Consider the following 17,681-nt stretch of genomic DNA (forward strand, 5'->3'; position numbering starts at 1 on the left):
ATGGAACGCAACACTACTACACATATATCACTGCTGTTCAGTGGTGCTAAAAGGAGTACTCCCATGCTATTTTTTTTCTTTTTTCTTTTTTTTTTTTCTTTTTTCTTTTTGTAGTTGTTGATGTGCTCTTTGAAATGAATCTTATTGGGAAAAGGAAGATTTACTGTAAAATGGAAATCTGTTTTCCCAACAGTTATGCTTGACATAATTCAAATTCTAGTGAGATGTCACCTGTTCTCAGTTATCGTCTTATAATTATGCATCTTGGAAAGAGGTGGCTCACTATACAATATTTTTGCATTATAACTTCTCTGAAAATCTTCATAAATCCAACTCTACTTCTACCTGTAAATTTAAGCAGGAGGAGGACAAATGAGTGGTCATCTAGCACAGTCAGATGAAAGAGTAGGAATGGTACTTTCTTATTTCTATAAGAAAATAGAAACATCCTAACTTGACCAGCCAGCAATGGGGTGAACATTTCAAATATTTTTTTTCTTTTCTTTTTTTTTTCCCCCTTCATTTCTGGAGGCAGAAAAGAGGCAAATGAATTCTGCAAGGGGTGAATGCTGAGTAGCTCTATTGCCTTTGCTCAAAATTGCTTTGCAAGTGGGTACTTTAAGTATATAATCTTTTACTAAAGGGATTAACTAGCATAACTAGTTTATGATTGCCTAATGCTGCAAACTATGTGAAAGTAAAAATATGAAGCAATGGGACATGGAAAAAGCATTCAGACAATTTTAACTAACACTAGCTAGGATTAACTCTTATACCACATGGTTAACCTTTGGGATGGTAAAGAGGGCTTAATGAAGGCAAACAAATGTTAGCAGGAAAAAGTATTTTTGTCTGACTTTATAGGTGGAGAACTAAAACAGTGGAAAACGACCATCACATCCTCCTGAAAGAATGGTAAAAGCCTTTCTCAGGAAATGTGGTGATTGGACAAAGGGTAATAATTTTAAAGTAAAAAAGGTTAGATTTAGATTAGACATTAAGAAGAAATTCTTTACTATGAAAGTGGTGAGGCACTGGTACAGGTTGCCCAGAGAAGCTGTGGGTGCTCCATCCCTGGAAGTGTTTAAGGTCAGATTGGATGGGGCTTTGGCAACCTGGTCATCTAGTGAAAGATGCCAACTCCATGGCAGGGGGAGTGGACTAGGTTGTCTTTAAAGTTCCCTTCCAACCAAAACCATTCTATGATGTTTTGCAGATGTGTGCAGTAGATGTTTGAACCATGTAACTGATAGAGAAACAGTACTAAGGTTTACCTTGAAGCTTGCAACCACTAATATACAAACCTGATCAGACAATTTTGTCAAGATCGTGCAAAACAAATGTAGAAAACCCAGGAAATGATCTCCACTGTCTTGAGTCTCAAGGTGGCCAGCATAAGACATTGTTTTTCCATTTCTGAGACTTTTCTGATAAAAGGAAAAGATGATAATTCTTTCTTTTTTTTTTTTTCTTCTTTTTTTTTCCCTTTCTTTACCAAACTGAGATGATTCTTAGTCAAGGGCACTTATATGCCAGAAGTAGATATTATTTTTGGAATAAGTATGTGTTTTAAAAGGAAATGAGGAGCAGCCATGCCAAAACACCTTGAGCAAAACAAGTGGTTTAAACTATGGTGCTGAGCAACTTACTGATTTATTGCTAAGAGGAGCAAGTGAGAGCCTGGAAATACCTATTAGCAAAACAACCACTTTGCTAGCTTGGGGAAACAAATTAACTTAACGATGATGCTATATTGGATATTGAAAGTGAATGTAATATGCAAATACTAGTTATTTAAGTCCTTAGAGCCCTTTCTAAATGGTATAATAAATACCATTAGGTACTATGTTATCACAACTTCTGATTCTAAGCTCTTATATGTCAGAGTGAGATAGCTTATTTTCTAGTAGAAATGTATTAGTGCCTATGAACCTGTGCTGGATAGTAGCAACACCTTTCCAGTTCTGCAGTAGTTAATAAAATAATAAGTTTGGATGTTGATTTGAAATTAATCACAGGAAGATTGCACTGCTTAATGACATTCTTGTGAGGATGTAGATACACCAGGATAAAGGTGCTATCTTAGCGTATCTATTCCCCCGCAGGGAAGGAGAACACACTGTTCCCCAGTACACACACACACAGATGTAGTGCAGCTGTGCCCACACTAAGGAAGGCAGTAGCATAAATGTTTCAGTAGGAAATGACATTCCTAGTAGAAATAGTACTGGTGCAACCACTGCATGTATACCATACCCTGTGGACAGCAGCTTATTCCTCATTCCTGTGATAATAACATTAATAACAGTAGAGTCCTTTGGAACTAATCTGGAATACAAATATCATTTTGAAGAACATGCACCTCACAGTCTGAAGGTAATCTGCAACAAGATGATCAGGGCAAATGGCCATGTTAACAGGGACATAAGCAATTGCAGTGGATAAAAATGGATATATATCTTCCCTGCTCCTGATCATTACATCAGTCAGAGATATACTAACTTACAGTATCAATGAGATATTTCTAAAGTTATCAAATCTTTACCATGAATCTAAGTGTTCTGCTGGATCCATAATATATATATATTTTTAATCTTTAATTTTATTTATTTTGAAGTCATATTTGTTAAGGCTTTGAGGCTTTTATTCTCATTCTGAAACTCCAGATAAAAGGTATACAGGATATTTACCCCATTTTAGAGATGAGGAAGAGAATCAGAGCGGTACCTTCCAATATGCTTTTGCTATTTTATATATTTTAATTCAAGTTATCCCTTATACTTTTCCTTTCCAAAGAAAACAATCCCAGTCTTTTCAGTCTTTCTTCAGAGAAGTTGCTTTTGTATTTGTGTGTCCTTAACCATTACTATTATTCTTCAAATCCACTTTTATTCTACTATGCTCAATCTTTTTGGATAGTAATGAGTAAAGTTCTTCTGATGAGTCTGCAACTCTGAAACGTTTACTGATACTGTGACTTTGCCTGCAATGTTTTCTGTTCTATTCTATTCATCTGAGAACTCACCTTTCTGAAATATGATTTTCTATTAAATGGGCGTCTCTCATGGGCTAGCAACTGAGTCAACCATTTCCTGAACTGATCCTGTTAATTTAAAACAAAAAGTGCAAAAGTAATTCACCTTCCCCCTCGAATTGCCAAGAGTGTCTATATCCCCGGAAATCACTATGCTGAGAAGACTCCTTGAACTTGAAAAGATAGCAGATAGGCTGGTTATGGCAATTGCCTATCATCCTTTGTGATACAGCAGCCGGAGTCTGTACTTAACACTAATAGCAATGAAGAAAGTACAAGTGGTCTAACACTCATTCCAGCTAATTACACAACTGCTGGAGGTGAAATGCTCCACTGAGGTCAAAAAAGACCCTGTTGGTGCACACACTGATCTCACAAAGGTGTTTGGGATTGAATGGCTGTAATTTCCTTGTTTTCTGAAGGATCCTCTCAGTTTTCACTGAGAGAAAGCAAATGCCTCACAAATTCTGTTACTTGAGTCTCTTATATTTTGTTCTGTGAATAAGATCCTCAAAGAATAAATACTTGCAGAAATCTATCTCCAAATTCCCATTGTTGTTTGAAAGATGGCTCAGAATTTTTCCTGTTCATTTCCTCTGTGGTGCGTTTTGCTAAGAAGTGTGACATGGGTTAACATAGCTTAAATGCTGCAGTCTGGAATTATTCAAAATTAAGAACAATGAATCCTTTTCTCTGGCTTAGGGTAGAGATAGAAAGCTTTAAATATTGAGCCAAACCTGAGTTTAATGACAACATTAGTGAACTGTTATCTATTCACGTTAGTTTTTTTTTCTTTTTTTCTGTTAACTATAAACTAAGCCTTAGCAATGATTACATTAGCTGCTTACCTTTCAGGTAAGTACATTTATCTTAGATGGAAATTCGTGGTAGCTAATCTTAAAGATTTCAAGTACATCACTGAAATTTAGGTCACATCTTGAAAGAAAGATGAGTGTTAAACAAGAAGAGGAAATGACCCTTGCTCAGTAGCTTCTTCATCTGAAATTTCTAAAGCTATGGAGGTTGTCTCCAGATGAGATACAATGAAAAGGTGATAAGTTCCTGAAAAAAAACACAATCAAACAACAGTAACAACAACACCAAAATCCACAACTGTTTCATAATTGCTGTGGTAGAGCTGGAACTGAAAATTGACTGAAACTGAAAGCATGTTGATATATATAACAGAGAAGTCTGTAGCTCAGTTTTACTAAGGCAGGTCATGCTTACTACATATTGGATGGGATGTGGACACATCCTATGGGGCCCCTTCCCGTTGCAGTGGAATTACCAACCTGCAAAGACAGGACTGGGATTTAGATAAATAATTCTGAACCAAAATTAGATGATTGTTCATGCTAAAAATTGCCAGTTTTTCGAGTCTGTAAGAGTAAGAGATAGGTAAATTGAGATGATATGACCTTGTAGCTTAGACAGAGCAAGACATATTGCAGCTGATGAGGTGTGAAGCACCTTACCTGGCCTCAACTGAGAGCAGAGATGACTCCACTTAGGCTTTTATTCTGCAGAGTACATAGTGTACATATCATATTGAAAAGCAGAGGAGTGTTGTTCTTAAAGGATGAATTAAAGGAGAACTAAAATAGAGAGTACTCGGGGTCTGGAGATTAGTAAAACAGATTTCAGTGGAGTCAGGAAATCTTAAAGGTCTGGGAACGTGGACATTAGAGGTGGTGGGAAGACAGCTAAGCTAACTGTTGATCCCCTTCCAGTGACAGCTGCTGAATATACATGCTCTTTTCATGGGGTCTGATTGCTGGGAATGGGAAGAGTGAGTGAGCGAGTTCTTGAAGAAGTTAGGAATAAGATTGGGAGTCCTAAATTTAGTGCAGTCAAGCAACAGCCCAACTTCCCTAGGCTCCAAAGGCAGTAGGAAAATAACATCATAGCAAAACCAGGGGGAAGGGCTGTAGCAGATTAAGGGCAGCCCTTCATCAAACAGAAACAATTATGAAAGAGTTTGTGAGAAGGGTGTTTTTTTTTTTTTTTTTTCCAAATAGTTTATGATCTGAGTGACCCAGGTTAGCAAAATCTGATTAAACTGCAAATCTGTCACTAGTATTTCTCCAGGACATTTCTTACCTTATTTTCATGTAATCTCCTGTGTGGTTACAACTGCAGATATAGCTAAGGAAAATTGTAGAATGTTAATTCGTATATGTGTTTAGACCTGTAAAAACATTTGCTTATGGCTGTTAGCTTTTTGGTTTGTTTAAATTTGTATATTTTTTCCTCACTCTTTTCCTTTATTATCATTTCTACCACAAGCGCTGCTTGGTTGTGTGTTTTTTTTTTTTTTTCAGATTCATACTGCTTTACTGGGATCTTTTAAAGCTAATTGTTCTTATTTATTTATTTATTTATGCTGCTGTCATGGCAATAACATATTTTTCCTGATGTGAGGTGTGCATCAATGTATTTTTTTTTTTCCCCTAACATTACTCCTTCTTTGATAAATGGGTTATAAAAAAAACTATAATTTTCGTTTCAGATGCCAGGAGCGAGTTGGAAAAGAAGGCTTTTACATACCCTGCTGCTCTGCCTGGGAGGTAAAAAGGGGTAATCTTTTTGCACACCACATGAAGCAGGTGATATTCTTTTGCTACCAGAAGGATCTGAAAACTTTGTGAAAATGGTGCTGTTTAATACTTTCCCATGGCAAAGGTTAGCTCCTACGTGTGTGTGTTGGTTGAATAAAACATTTTCTTATTAAAGTGATATGCTTCAGAAGGATTTTGTAACTGATGAGAATGTAGGAAAAATACGTATTGCCACTGAATTTTTTAGTGACATGTCACAGCCCTAGCTGGCTGCTGCATATCACAAAATACAGAGAAGCATGCATAGTCTGTTCAAAGGTTGTTTATTTCAAAGATGCAGACATTTAAAAGAGCTCTAAAGGGCATATTGTTATGCAGACTTTCAAGCATATTAAGTCTATTTGGAGAAATGTGATACAGATATATTGCTGGCAATGCACAAAGAGGTTATAGGCATGCTGTGTGCTAGACAATATGGAGTTTATAATATGGAAATAAAAATTGATTCCATGAATGCTAGTACTAATATATGCAGCCTTGCAGGACAGCTTTCTAAATTGAATTAAAAAATGCAGAATTTATTGCAACCATTTTGGACTTAGGGAAGCAACATGACATTGTCATTTCTATACCCTCCTGATACGTATATGATAGGAAAATGGAATTTCTCTTTCACTTCAGGAGCAGTTACTTCTGGCTGTATTTCCTTCCTGACAAATAAAACTGAAATGGTAGAAGAAACCTTTTACCTGTGGGCACCTCATTCTTATTAATTCCTGCTATTTTTTGTCAGCATCAGAAAATATATTGTCAAAACTGTCACTAAAAATAAATTCAAGTGGAAGGTATTTAATTTCCCCCTGCCATACTGCTGACTTCATGCATGTTCTCTGTCAATCAGAACAGGAGTCAAAATTCTCAATAAAGCAGAAGGAAACTTGCCACTTTTCTGATGTTAAAAATATATATATTTTTCCAAACTTTTTTTTTTTTTAAATTATTATTTCAAGGTCTGGATTCCAAATGTCAGATATGGAAAAATAAATTGATTAGATCAATTAAAAAAATTCTCAACAACTGTAATTTCAAAAATATTCTTAGAAATTGTGAATCAGCATAGCTTTGACATAAAATATATTTATGTACTGATTAGGCACTTAAGTTTTATTTTCTCACAGACTACCAATTTTGCTGAAGTAAAACCTAGAGTAAGAGAATAATACATGTACTTCCCTGAAACAAATTAATGTGTGTGGTAAATGAAGGTGAAAGCTGCTCTTGAATCACAAAGAAGAAATGTGGTTGAGAGCTCAGTGGATAAGGTAGATACAAGAACGAGAACAAGAGCCAAATGAGCTAGGAAAACAAAAGACAGCGTGGGTATCACAAGGCTCTTCCAAGTGATTCAGAAGTTGAAAGCCTTAAAATCTGTATGCAGAGAAATATGAGAACAAGAAGACACTACTTGCTTATTTTATAAGATAACCTATTTGAATTACACTTTTTTTTTTTTTTTTAAAGCTAAAAAGAAAACACCAACAACAAACCAATTGAACAACAACAAAAAATATGCCTGATAAAACCAGATACTGCCTATTTAGGAATTAGTGGAATAAAACAAGGGAAATCTTGCACTGACCATGAAAGTCACCATCTCAGCTCTGCTTCTTGAGATGTGATTTGGATTATGTCTGGTTTCTAGAATAGAACCCATCATGGGCTTGACATTAACGTCATGGGGATGAGAGAAGGCTCCAGGGAGACCTCCTTGTGGCCTTTTCATACTTAAAGGGGTCTTATAAAAAAGATGGATAAGGACTATTTACCTAGGTAGACAATGATAGGACAAGGGGGAATGGTCTTAAACTAAAAGAGGATAAATTTAGAGTAGACATTAGAAGGAAATTCTTCACTGAAAGGGTAGTGAAGCACTGGCAAAGGTTGCCCAGAGAAGCTGTGGATGCACCAACCCGGAGGTGTTCAAGGCCAGGCTGGATGGGACCTTGGCCAACCTGGTCTAGTGGGTGACATCCCTGCTTATGGCAGGGGAGTTGGAGTTAGATGATCTTTAAGGTCTCTTCCAACCCCAGCCATTCTTTGATTCTACGATTCTAGGATTCTACAATTCTATGATTCTATGATTAAAGTGCTAACCCAGCTCAGGGATAATTTCTGACTCTTTTGGAATGGCAATCACAGCATATCATAAACAAGGTTTTATTGCTGTCAGAATCCACACTGGAAAAATAGATGCTTCATAGCATCTGCTGCTCCATAAAGAGAAGCAGAATGCAATTAAACATGCAGCATCTTGCATGCTATGTACAGTGTTAATCTAAGCAGGTAAATCAGCTCAGCATGGTTAACAGTGTAGAGGGCATACAGTATACACATAAATAATAAAAGCAAGAAGACATCCTTTTGCAGACAGTGAATAATAATCATCAAAATGGACTCTACAAGGACAGGTTACTGATGCAAAAAGAAAGCAACCATAAAGCACCTACATGCCCCAGAAAACCGAGAGAAAGATTAGGGTGATTGTTCCTGCTTTCCTATTCCTAAACTTCCTAGGTATTAGTACTTCATAAAATAGTTCTTCAGCTATTTCCATATGATTAAATTTTGGTTATCTCAGTGCAGCAGGATAATTGTATTCAGATCTGCATGAATTTCACATTGCTATCTCCTTTTAAATCTGTAATATATATAACCATTTATTTTCCTTTTAAAACAACAACAAATGGACTAAAACTGTTGTCATCTGCTCAGATTTGAATTGTATTGCTTGCTTTGGCAAGAGAAATTAAATTTTACTGAAAATTTGACAAATAATCAAAATGAAGCCACAATAGATTTTAATTTTTTTCCAGAGAGTTGAAAAAATCAACTACAACTTTGTGATACCATTTGTTTATAGAATTTATATGACAATGACAAAACCTTGGAACTTGGAACTTTTCTGGAATAAGTTTTAAGCTTACAAAATGGTTATTTAATAAATTTTCTTAATAAATCTGCCAGGTCTGTTGACAAGGTTTCTGTTTTACTCAAGGGGGGAATAAGAAATCAGAAGGACAGGAACATTTCAAGGTATCAGTCCAAGGGCTACTGTTACTTCTGTGTAGTCCCAACAAAGCTAAAGTTGAGCTTCAGGTGTTCCCTTCATTTCTTCCCAGATATCTAGCCTAATGCCCTTTTTTATTTCCACTGTAGCAAAAGGAAAAACAGCAAAGAACTCATCATGCTGACTTTAATTTTTAGAGAATTTCTTATAGTTGAGGTACCAGATAAATCACATTCTGGACCTACAAGTTTGAGAGATGTCACATCGTATTCACTCCTTCCAGTTAAGGAGACACAGATGAGACATCAGCTCCTTTGGCATCATGCATTTCAGATCTGTATTCGATTAACACAGACAGGTATGTGCCTTCATCTCTACTTGACTGCAAATATGATCATAGAATCATAGAATGGTTTGGGTTGGAAGGAACCATAAAGAAAATCTAATTCCAACCCTCTTGGCATGGGCAGGCATACCTCCCACTAGACCAGGTTGCTCAAAGCCCTATCCGACCTGGCCTTGAACACCTACAGGGATGGGGCATCCATAGGTTCTCTGGGCAACCCATTCCAGTGCATCACCACCCTCACAGCAAAGAATTTCTTCTCAAAATCTAATCTAAATCTACTTTTTTTTTTTTTTTTTTTTTTTTTAGTTTAAAACCATGACTCCTTTTCCTATCACTACACTGACTACACCTATCCAGCTTTCCTCTAGGCCCCCTTTAGGTCCTGGAAGGCTGCTGTAAGAGCTCCTCAGAGCCTTCTCTTCTCCAGGCTGAACAACCTCAACTCCCTCAGCCTGTCTTCATAGGAGAGGTGCTCCAGCCCCTTGATCATCCTCGTGGCCCTCCTGTGCACTTGTTCTAGTAGGTTCATGTCCTTCTTGTGCTGGGGGCCTCAGAACTGAACACAGCACTCCAGATGAGGCCTCATGAGAACTGAGCAGAGGGGGACAATCACCTCCCTCATCCTGCTGTTTTTGATGCAGCCCAGGATACGGTTGGCTTTCTGGGCTGCAAGTGCACATTGCTGGTTCATGTGAAGCTTCTCATCAACCAACACCCCCAGGTCCTTCTCCTCAGGGCTGCTCTCAATTCATTCTCCACCCAGCCTGTATTTGTGCTTGGGATTGCCCTGGCCCAGATGCAAGACCTTGCACTTGGTCTTGTTGAACTTCATGAACATCCTTTCCCTCCAGATGCGTTGACCACACTGCACAGCTTGGTGTCATCAGCAAACTTGCAGAGCACTTACTTAGAAACTCAGATTAGATGAAGCCTCACACAAGTTGAGGTGCATTGTTACCCTTGGGTATACTCCATTATTTTGCAGAGCAGTCAGGCCAAAAGGATGCCCACAATTACCTGCAGGGTCTATTGCCTCAAGTAAAATCCCTTATTGTCACAGCTGAGCAAGCCATGTGGCAGTGTTTCCTTCCGGTTTGATATTGGATACAAAATCAAGAGAAAGAATCTTAAACACATCTTAGAAACTCTCATCAATTTCCTGTCCAAAAGATTGCTTACCAGAAATTACACTTAGTAGGTGGTATTCTAGCTCCCTTCAGCTTTTGGGTGCTCTTTATCTGCACCTTCTTCAAAGGCAGCAACATTTCCAGTAACATGTTCAATTTTAACTTAATAATAAAAAATTATATGTTACGATGCTTTCCCAAATTTTCCATTTTCAAGTATTTTTTTTATTATTTTCAGCAAAATTTACTATGAGAACTGCTCTAGATTTTTTTTATTTTGTTTTGTTACATTTCTCTTCTTGCCTTTTTTGAGCATTGCTACTGTGCAAGATCCTACTTCCCTTCATTTAAAGTCACAAAAATTTCAGTGGCCCCTTTATGACAATGTGTTTAGAAGATTGAAAAATGTTTAAAAAGTGAAACGTTAACATTTTAGGAAAATAAATTTTTGATTTATTGTCATGAAGATGAAAACTTTTGCTTGAACCATAAAACTCTGCAAAAATATGAAAAGCAAGCAATGATTTGCTTAAATTTTTTTGACCAGTTCTTCAATGTCAAGTAGAATAGGAATCTCAACAGAGACTGAGGTTTCCTGAAATATCTAATCCACATTTTTCCAAAGAATCTACTGCTGTAAGTGTATCCGTGAAATAATTATTTTTTTTAAACCCATCCCCTTCTTTCAACCTCACAAGTTTCTTTGCATTATATGCATACAATAATTATCTCTCAGTCCTCAGCCACAGACTGTTTTCACCCTCAGAAGTTCTTCTGACAGCATATTTGTACTGCTGCTATTGCACTGCCTTTAGCTCTTTTAGGATTTTATATGACCACTTGTCACTGCTGTAGCTGAGCACATTTTCCATAACATGGTGGATGACAGTCTGTGATTCAAAAGAATTATTATGGCAGTGATAATTGATGGGTCTGCAAATGTTTTATGGTCTAAACCATTGCCCTGATATGATTTTTTTTTTTTTCTGGAGCAGTATGGTCACACATGTCAGGAATCTCTTATATATGACCAAAATGCATCATGTTAGAAAATGTATCAGCTATTCATGGTTAACACTAGACGCACTGACATGTTTTCTATTATGATGAATTTTCCCACTGTAGGGAAACAATATATAATATTTAAAGTCTATTAAGGACAAGAATATGGTCTGCTAAAAATAAGAATCAGCTGTAGATGCTGTACAAATGTAATCTCTTGATCTGTGCTCAGGTGCTCTACCAAGTGAAGCCAACTCCATCATAGGAGATGCAGAATTGCCTAACTTGATGTTTTTGGCTTCCGTACATTTGTTTTGCCTCACAGATGAAAATTAGGTATTTCAGGTCTCTCAGATGATGTAAAATCCACTAACTGGAAGGATGAAAAGAACAATAATATTTACAATTGTAGCTTGAGGGTAGCATATTTTTTGAATACCCCTATTGTTTTTCAGATAGGATTCAGCAAATTTTCAATAATATTTTATGCTCCACAATCATTATTATTCAAACTAAATAGCTTGTGGTCTGTGCATAATCTGGCAAATTAATCTTCGCATTATTGCAAGCAGTATGTACACATCTTGCAATATGGCATTCTTGTACTGCACAATAACCAGAGGGAGATATTTTTTCTTCCCTATATATTCCTGGAAATGAGGAAAGGAGACACTAAAGTAAATAATTTTCTGGCTGGTTTCACTCAAAAGCTCCTGTGGAATCTGCTGATAGCTTGAAAAGAACTTAATAAAAAGTTGGAAAAGGGGAGATTGAATAGGATAAGTAATAAGAACCAAGGTGAAGACAAGCCCTGAAAGATAAAGCTAGTGAAGTATACAGAGCTTCAAGAGAATCCTTTGAATTAGTCTGCTCTTAAACCACTTCAGCTGAATGTGGGTCCTGGAGTGCAATTTGCAGTGGTACCAAATTGATAGAAATTGTTTTCCTATAAAGCACCTTGGAGTGTTAGCTTTGATTAATCAGAAGCAATTATCACAGCTAACAAAGCACAGCTACAAACACAGAGAAACCACAGTCACGGTGAAGTTCACAGCCTTCTTGCACCTAGACCTATGAAGTTCCACAGGAATGTAGTCTCACATACAGGACAATTTGTTTTATATTATTGCTTCATGTATATATTTTTGAGCACCACTGTTATCAGGTGTCTGCTTCAAAACTAGAAGAGCTTAGTCACCCTTGGGAAATAACTTGGCTAACTTTTCCTTAACATCCAAGCAACAAGACGTAAAGGTTTCCTAGTGCACCTGGGCCAGTGCTAGGACCCAAAGCCAATTTACAGATCTGGGGAAAGCCAGTGGAAATCTTAATTAAAAACAAATTCTTCTCTTAGATGAGAGAGTGACTGGTATTCTGGGGACTAGGATTCTAGTGAACTATTTAATCATTTTTTCTTGTTTTGCTACTTTAAAATATTTCAGACTAAATATCACCTGGTATGGAGGACTTTGTTGGATTCATAGTCTCTACAGAATTTACTTGCAGTAGACTCAATGGTTGATATCCCTGAGTGAGGGGGAAGTAACCCGCTTAACCACCTCAGGAACTGTGAACCTAAGTCCTGCCCCTCTGGGTTAAGCTCAGAGATGCTTGCAAATAAACTGAACTTGTTGATAGTCTGTATAAATACAGTGAGTTATGGGCTGTGGCAAGTCAAGGTTGAACAGGAAGCTTATTCAGCCAGCTCTGCAATGGGAGAAGGATTGGTGGTCAGATGAAGGCAACAAATCCTTATAGCTCTGTGGCCCAGATCATGAGTCAAACTCTACATTAGCTGTTTCAGGGCCAGAAGGATGACCTGAATTCTTATTGCTTCTGATCAAGGGAATAATTACATCACTTGAAATGCAGGCTGACAAAGTTCCCCTGGGCTGTGCTTGTGAGCACTCTCTGAATGTTCAAGACCAGCTGCTGAAATGCAAGATGTAATATATTCACTTTTTTTTTTTTTTTAAGGCCTTCCAAAACAAATAAAAGATTAATTGTTTTCTTATGAAGACTATCACAGCAGCTCACCTTGAAGACCTGTTTATTTCTTTTCCTAAGTGCTATTGGAAATAACCCCCAAATACTGGAAGTTATGGTTTTTATTTTGCAGTGAGTAAATGGAGGTATAGGGACATTAATAATATAGTCCAGAAAATACTTTCTGAGCTGCAGAACTGATCCCTGGTGTACATGTCTATCATGGTGCAATCCAGCATAGAATCAAAGAATCATAGAATCAAAGAATCATAGAATCAAAGAATGGCTGGGGTTGGAAGGAACCTTAAAGATCATCTAGTTCCAACCTGCCTGCCATAGGCAGGGACACCTCCCTCTAGACCAGGTTGCTCAAAACCCAGCCTGGCCTTGAATACCTCCAGGGATAGGGCATCCACAGCTTCTCTGGACAGCCTGTTCCAGTGCCTCACTACCCTTTCAGTGAAGAATTTCTTCCTAATGTCTAATCTAAATCTATTGTCTTTGAGTTAAAGATCATTCCCCCTTGTTCTATCATTATCTACCTGAGTAAAGAGTCCATCTCCATCTTTTTTATAAGACCTCTTTAAGTATTGAAAGGCTGCAAGGAGGTCTCCCTGGAGCCTTCTCTTCCTCAGGCTGAACATCCCCAGCTCTCTCAGCCTTCCTTATAGGAGAGGTGTTCCAGCCCTCTGATCATCTTTGTGGTCCTCCTCTGGACTTGCTCTAACAGGTCCATGTCTTTCTTGGGCTATGGGCCCAAAACCTGGATGCAGTGCTCCAGGTGGTTCCCATGAGGGCAAAGTAGAGCGGGACAATCATTTCTGTTGATCTGCTGGTCACACCTCTTTTGATGCAGCCCAGGATGCAGTTGGCCTTCTGGGCTTCAGTTGTGCACTGCTGGCTCAGGCCTAGCCTTTCGTCCACCAGAACCCCCAAGCCTCTCTCTGCAGGGCTACTCTCAGTATGTTCTTCTCCCAGTCTGTACTCCTGCCTCAGATTGCCCTGACCCAGGCATCCTAGGCAAGGAGCCTGCATGCCCTCTGCTCGTTATGTGGTGGCCTGAGCTCCACCAAATGGTGACACAAATACAGCTGCTGTTTAGAGAAGATATTTATCCTGAGGAGTGAACCTTAAACTCTGACTCTGTTCATCAAAGAGAAATTGCCACCACAAAGTGAAGAAGCCCTGCTCAATGCTCAGCACCTGTTTAAAAACAGCCAGTAACTTGTGGTGATGCCACCACCTGCTTTTTGCATAGCAGAAATAAGGAATGGGGTTGCAGTGTACCTTCACCCTACTCTCAGCCTGAGGATGTCTTTTGCCTCCTCTGAAAACCTCCCCACCCAGCAAGACACAGACAAATGTGGTGAGGGAGGGCTTACTCCTCCTTCCACTCTGCTGCAGCCATCACACTGGAAAGACAATGTTAGTGAAAGATCATGGAAGCACAGGAAGGGGCCAGACCTGCATCCTACACAGACAACAGCAGGGATGAGAACCCAACAGTCCTCTTTGGCAAAGACAGCCCTCACCATCACCGTCTTCTTTTCTTTCTCCTTTACCTTCTCATTGCTGTGAAGCAAGGGAGTATTCTAAAACCTGTTTCTGCCTACTTGCAACACATCTTTGACATCACATTTCACAATTCTGGACTTTCTTCTTTTCAGTTTAATTTTTATTATTAATTTATTTATTTTCCCTGTACTGTGCATCACCTCTAAAATCAGGAGCCAGACGTAGATTAGGGACTGAAGCCTTCTTGCCTGTGGTGCTTTTCTTCCTTCCAGCCATCAGCCAGCCATTCTGCACTGTCCTCTGTGGTGAAGGTTTCAGGAAGAAAGCCTCCTGCCTCCCAGCTCCACTGGAGCAAAAAATGAGGCAGGGCTGATGAGGCAAAATGTGCAGGATGTTTTTTTTTTTTAATTTTATTTATTTTTTATATATTTGTGTGTGTGTGTGGTAGTAATGCTCTGAGGTTAATCTCTGTTGTATTAGGAATTGTATGCACCTCTAACAGTGATGTCCAAGGAAATGTTGACTGTTGCAGTGAACTCTGTGCAAAATGAAATAACATGAAGGAAGTGCTGAGCAAAAAAGAAGCAGGTTTCATTTCTTACTGAAAAGCATTGCCATCTCTGGAGAAAATTGATTCCTTCAACAGTTGAATCTACAAAAATGCATTAGGAATACAGGAAAAAAATCTCCTTTAAAAGCAAAAGCAGCAAATAGTAGTTATTTGGAGAGTTTTGCAATTTTCATTCTTAAAAATGCAGTTGCAAATGAGTATATTTTTGAAATTGCAGAGAAGGCAAAATGAAGAAAAGTTTGAGATACAAAAATATTGGGATCTCTAGCTCATCCTGCTCCCATTAGTTATGGTTTGGCATGACGCATTATGTAAATACAGAAATGTGCCTTTTAAAACCTGAGTAAAGAACTGACCTGCAGATTAAGTAGAGCTATCTTAATACTGCACATGAAAAGGATGTCCTGTGTTGCAGGTTTAGATAGAGGGGAACAGGAGGAACTACTCTGGGTTTAATTTTTCAGTGCTTATTCCAAAAATAGATTTGTAGTAATAAATAAAGAAAAATGAAATTCAGAACTGGTGTCGTGTAAAGTCTTTACTTTTAGTATGATTGTCCCTTATCTACAGTTCTCTAAGGAACAGATAAAAATATTATGCATAATATTAATGACACATGACACACTTTTAAACATTTTTTACTGTCTTCTTCCTTTATACCTTAATTATACCATTAAGAAAGCTTTAGTATTTCTCTCTAGTAGAGAGACAAAACATCTGTATTTTCGCTTTTAAAATATTACCTTTCATTCCATTTATCTTCTAAAAGAGAAAGAATGAAGTACATTTATAATATGATGAGATAAGAAAATGCAGACAATATGAAAGGATATCAGAACACACACAGGTATTTTTCCAGGTAGCTTATTCCACTTCAGAAAAAATACTTGCTGCTTTTGTATTGCTCCATTTGTGATGTAGGATGTGAATTGGTTGGGATGGGATGCTGTTTGCAGTTCAGGCAGCTGGGATAGATGCTCTCATTTAACTTGATTTTATAAGCTTTGAAACTGTAGGCTGCTGGCATAAACAGTTGATCAAATTAAAATGCCTTCTTGAACAATAAAGAAACAAAAGAAACAGCTTTATCTGCCTATTATTTTTTAAAACATTCATGTGCTGAAGGAAAAAAAGAAACAAACAGAAAACAGAAAAAATATAGGAAAGGAAATACAGGTGGAGGTAGTTTTGAGAAGGGAATTTTCCTATACACATTTTTCTCAATTTATAGATAGATCAGTTGAACCAGATCTTTAAAAATCTGGTGACACTGATTACAGAGTAAAAGTGGATAAGCACTTTATAAAATGTAATTTACTCTTTGAACATTAATTTTATGTTGAGGCAATATCCATGATCAGACTAAAATTAAACTACAAAATAAAATAAACTTTCTAACTAAAGGTTAGAATTACTGCATTTGGAGATAGGTATCTTATAGATTAATGACAAATCAGTAATTCCTGCTGCAGTATATGTGTTTCCTAGGTTTGAAAGAGGATCTTTGTTGCGTTTCACATCATAGCTTTTAAATATCCTAATTCTAATTTTAATCCAGGAAAAAAAAAGAAAAAAAAAAAAAGGACTGGAAACCAAAATGATATTAATTCTCCAGGTTAAATCATTTTAGGAATGATACTGCACACAGAGGATTAAGGATTTATACAGTTTATATATCTTTTCATTTTCTGAGCCCCTTTAATTTTGTCCTCTGGGATACCATTAGCCAGACCGTAACCCTAAAAAGACTTGGGTTTGATTCACTTCTAGAGTTTTAGACAATGATCTCTAGTGTGTATTGCACATGTCAAAGCATGTGCAATTAAAGTTCTGCTTCATTCTACATTTGTTTTTTTTTTTTTAGGAACTTTGGAGAAACTGAGTCCAACAAAAATACTGCAGTTGTGATTTCTTGCATTTCTGTCTAATGATATTTGTGAACGTAAGGAGCATCAGTGCTGCAATTTTGAATGACAAGAGGACAATTTAACTTCAGTAGAAGTCAGTTTTCACTTTTCTTTATAACTTCTGAATCATTTTACTGTCTCTATAAAATTATCAAGGGAACATTTTTGTTGGGGTGACTCCAACAAATGGTGGAGTGGTTTCGTGCTTACATTTCTTGATCACTACAGCTATTGTTTTAGCTCCTCTGCGGAGGCCAGATTTCACCCCAAAATGCAAGTTTACTTCCATGCCTCCAACTAGGCAAGCCTTTCATTCAGCAGAGAGAATCTCACTCTCATGTTTGTCCAGGTCTTCTGGGGCTCTAACTAGTGTCTGCCTGGAAAAAAGTACTGTGAAAGGCCTTTATACTGCCTAATCTAGGCAATAAAAGTAGTTTAATGTGTATAATGTGAACTTTTCTGTAGGCTTATGACAGTTTTCCCCAGAATTTCTCTCTGCTGTTTATCTAAAATCTCATTATTCAGTCCTTATTTAGTCAACTCTCTGACTACATAAATCTTA

The 17,681-nt window shown here is 37.5% G+C and overlaps 1 long non-coding RNA gene across 3 annotated transcripts in view; it reads left to right on the forward strand.

The window, feature by feature from the left end:
* The window catches only part of LOC118247913 (uncharacterized), a 32,787-nt gene extending 15,573 nt beyond the window's left edge, over positions 1–17,214 (forward strand). For 2 of the 3 annotated variants that reach the window (XR_007707868.1, XR_004778616.2), the window contains exon 3: positions 5,547–6,098. This is a non-coding gene — a long non-coding RNA (uncharacterized LOC118247913). Of the gene's footprint in view, positions 1–5,546; positions 6,099–17,076 lie in introns of those variants that run through there. The other variant, XR_007707867.1, reaches the window with a different exon arrangement.
* Positions 17,215–17,681: the final 467 nt, after the last annotated feature.

This window comes from Cygnus atratus, chromosome 2 (assembly GCF_013377495.2).
Source record: "Cygnus atratus isolate AKBS03 ecotype Queensland, Australia chromosome 2, CAtr_DNAZoo_HiC_assembly, whole genome shotgun sequence".
Classification (NCBI taxonomy): domain Eukaryota; kingdom Metazoa; phylum Chordata; class Aves; order Anseriformes; family Anatidae; genus Cygnus; species Cygnus atratus.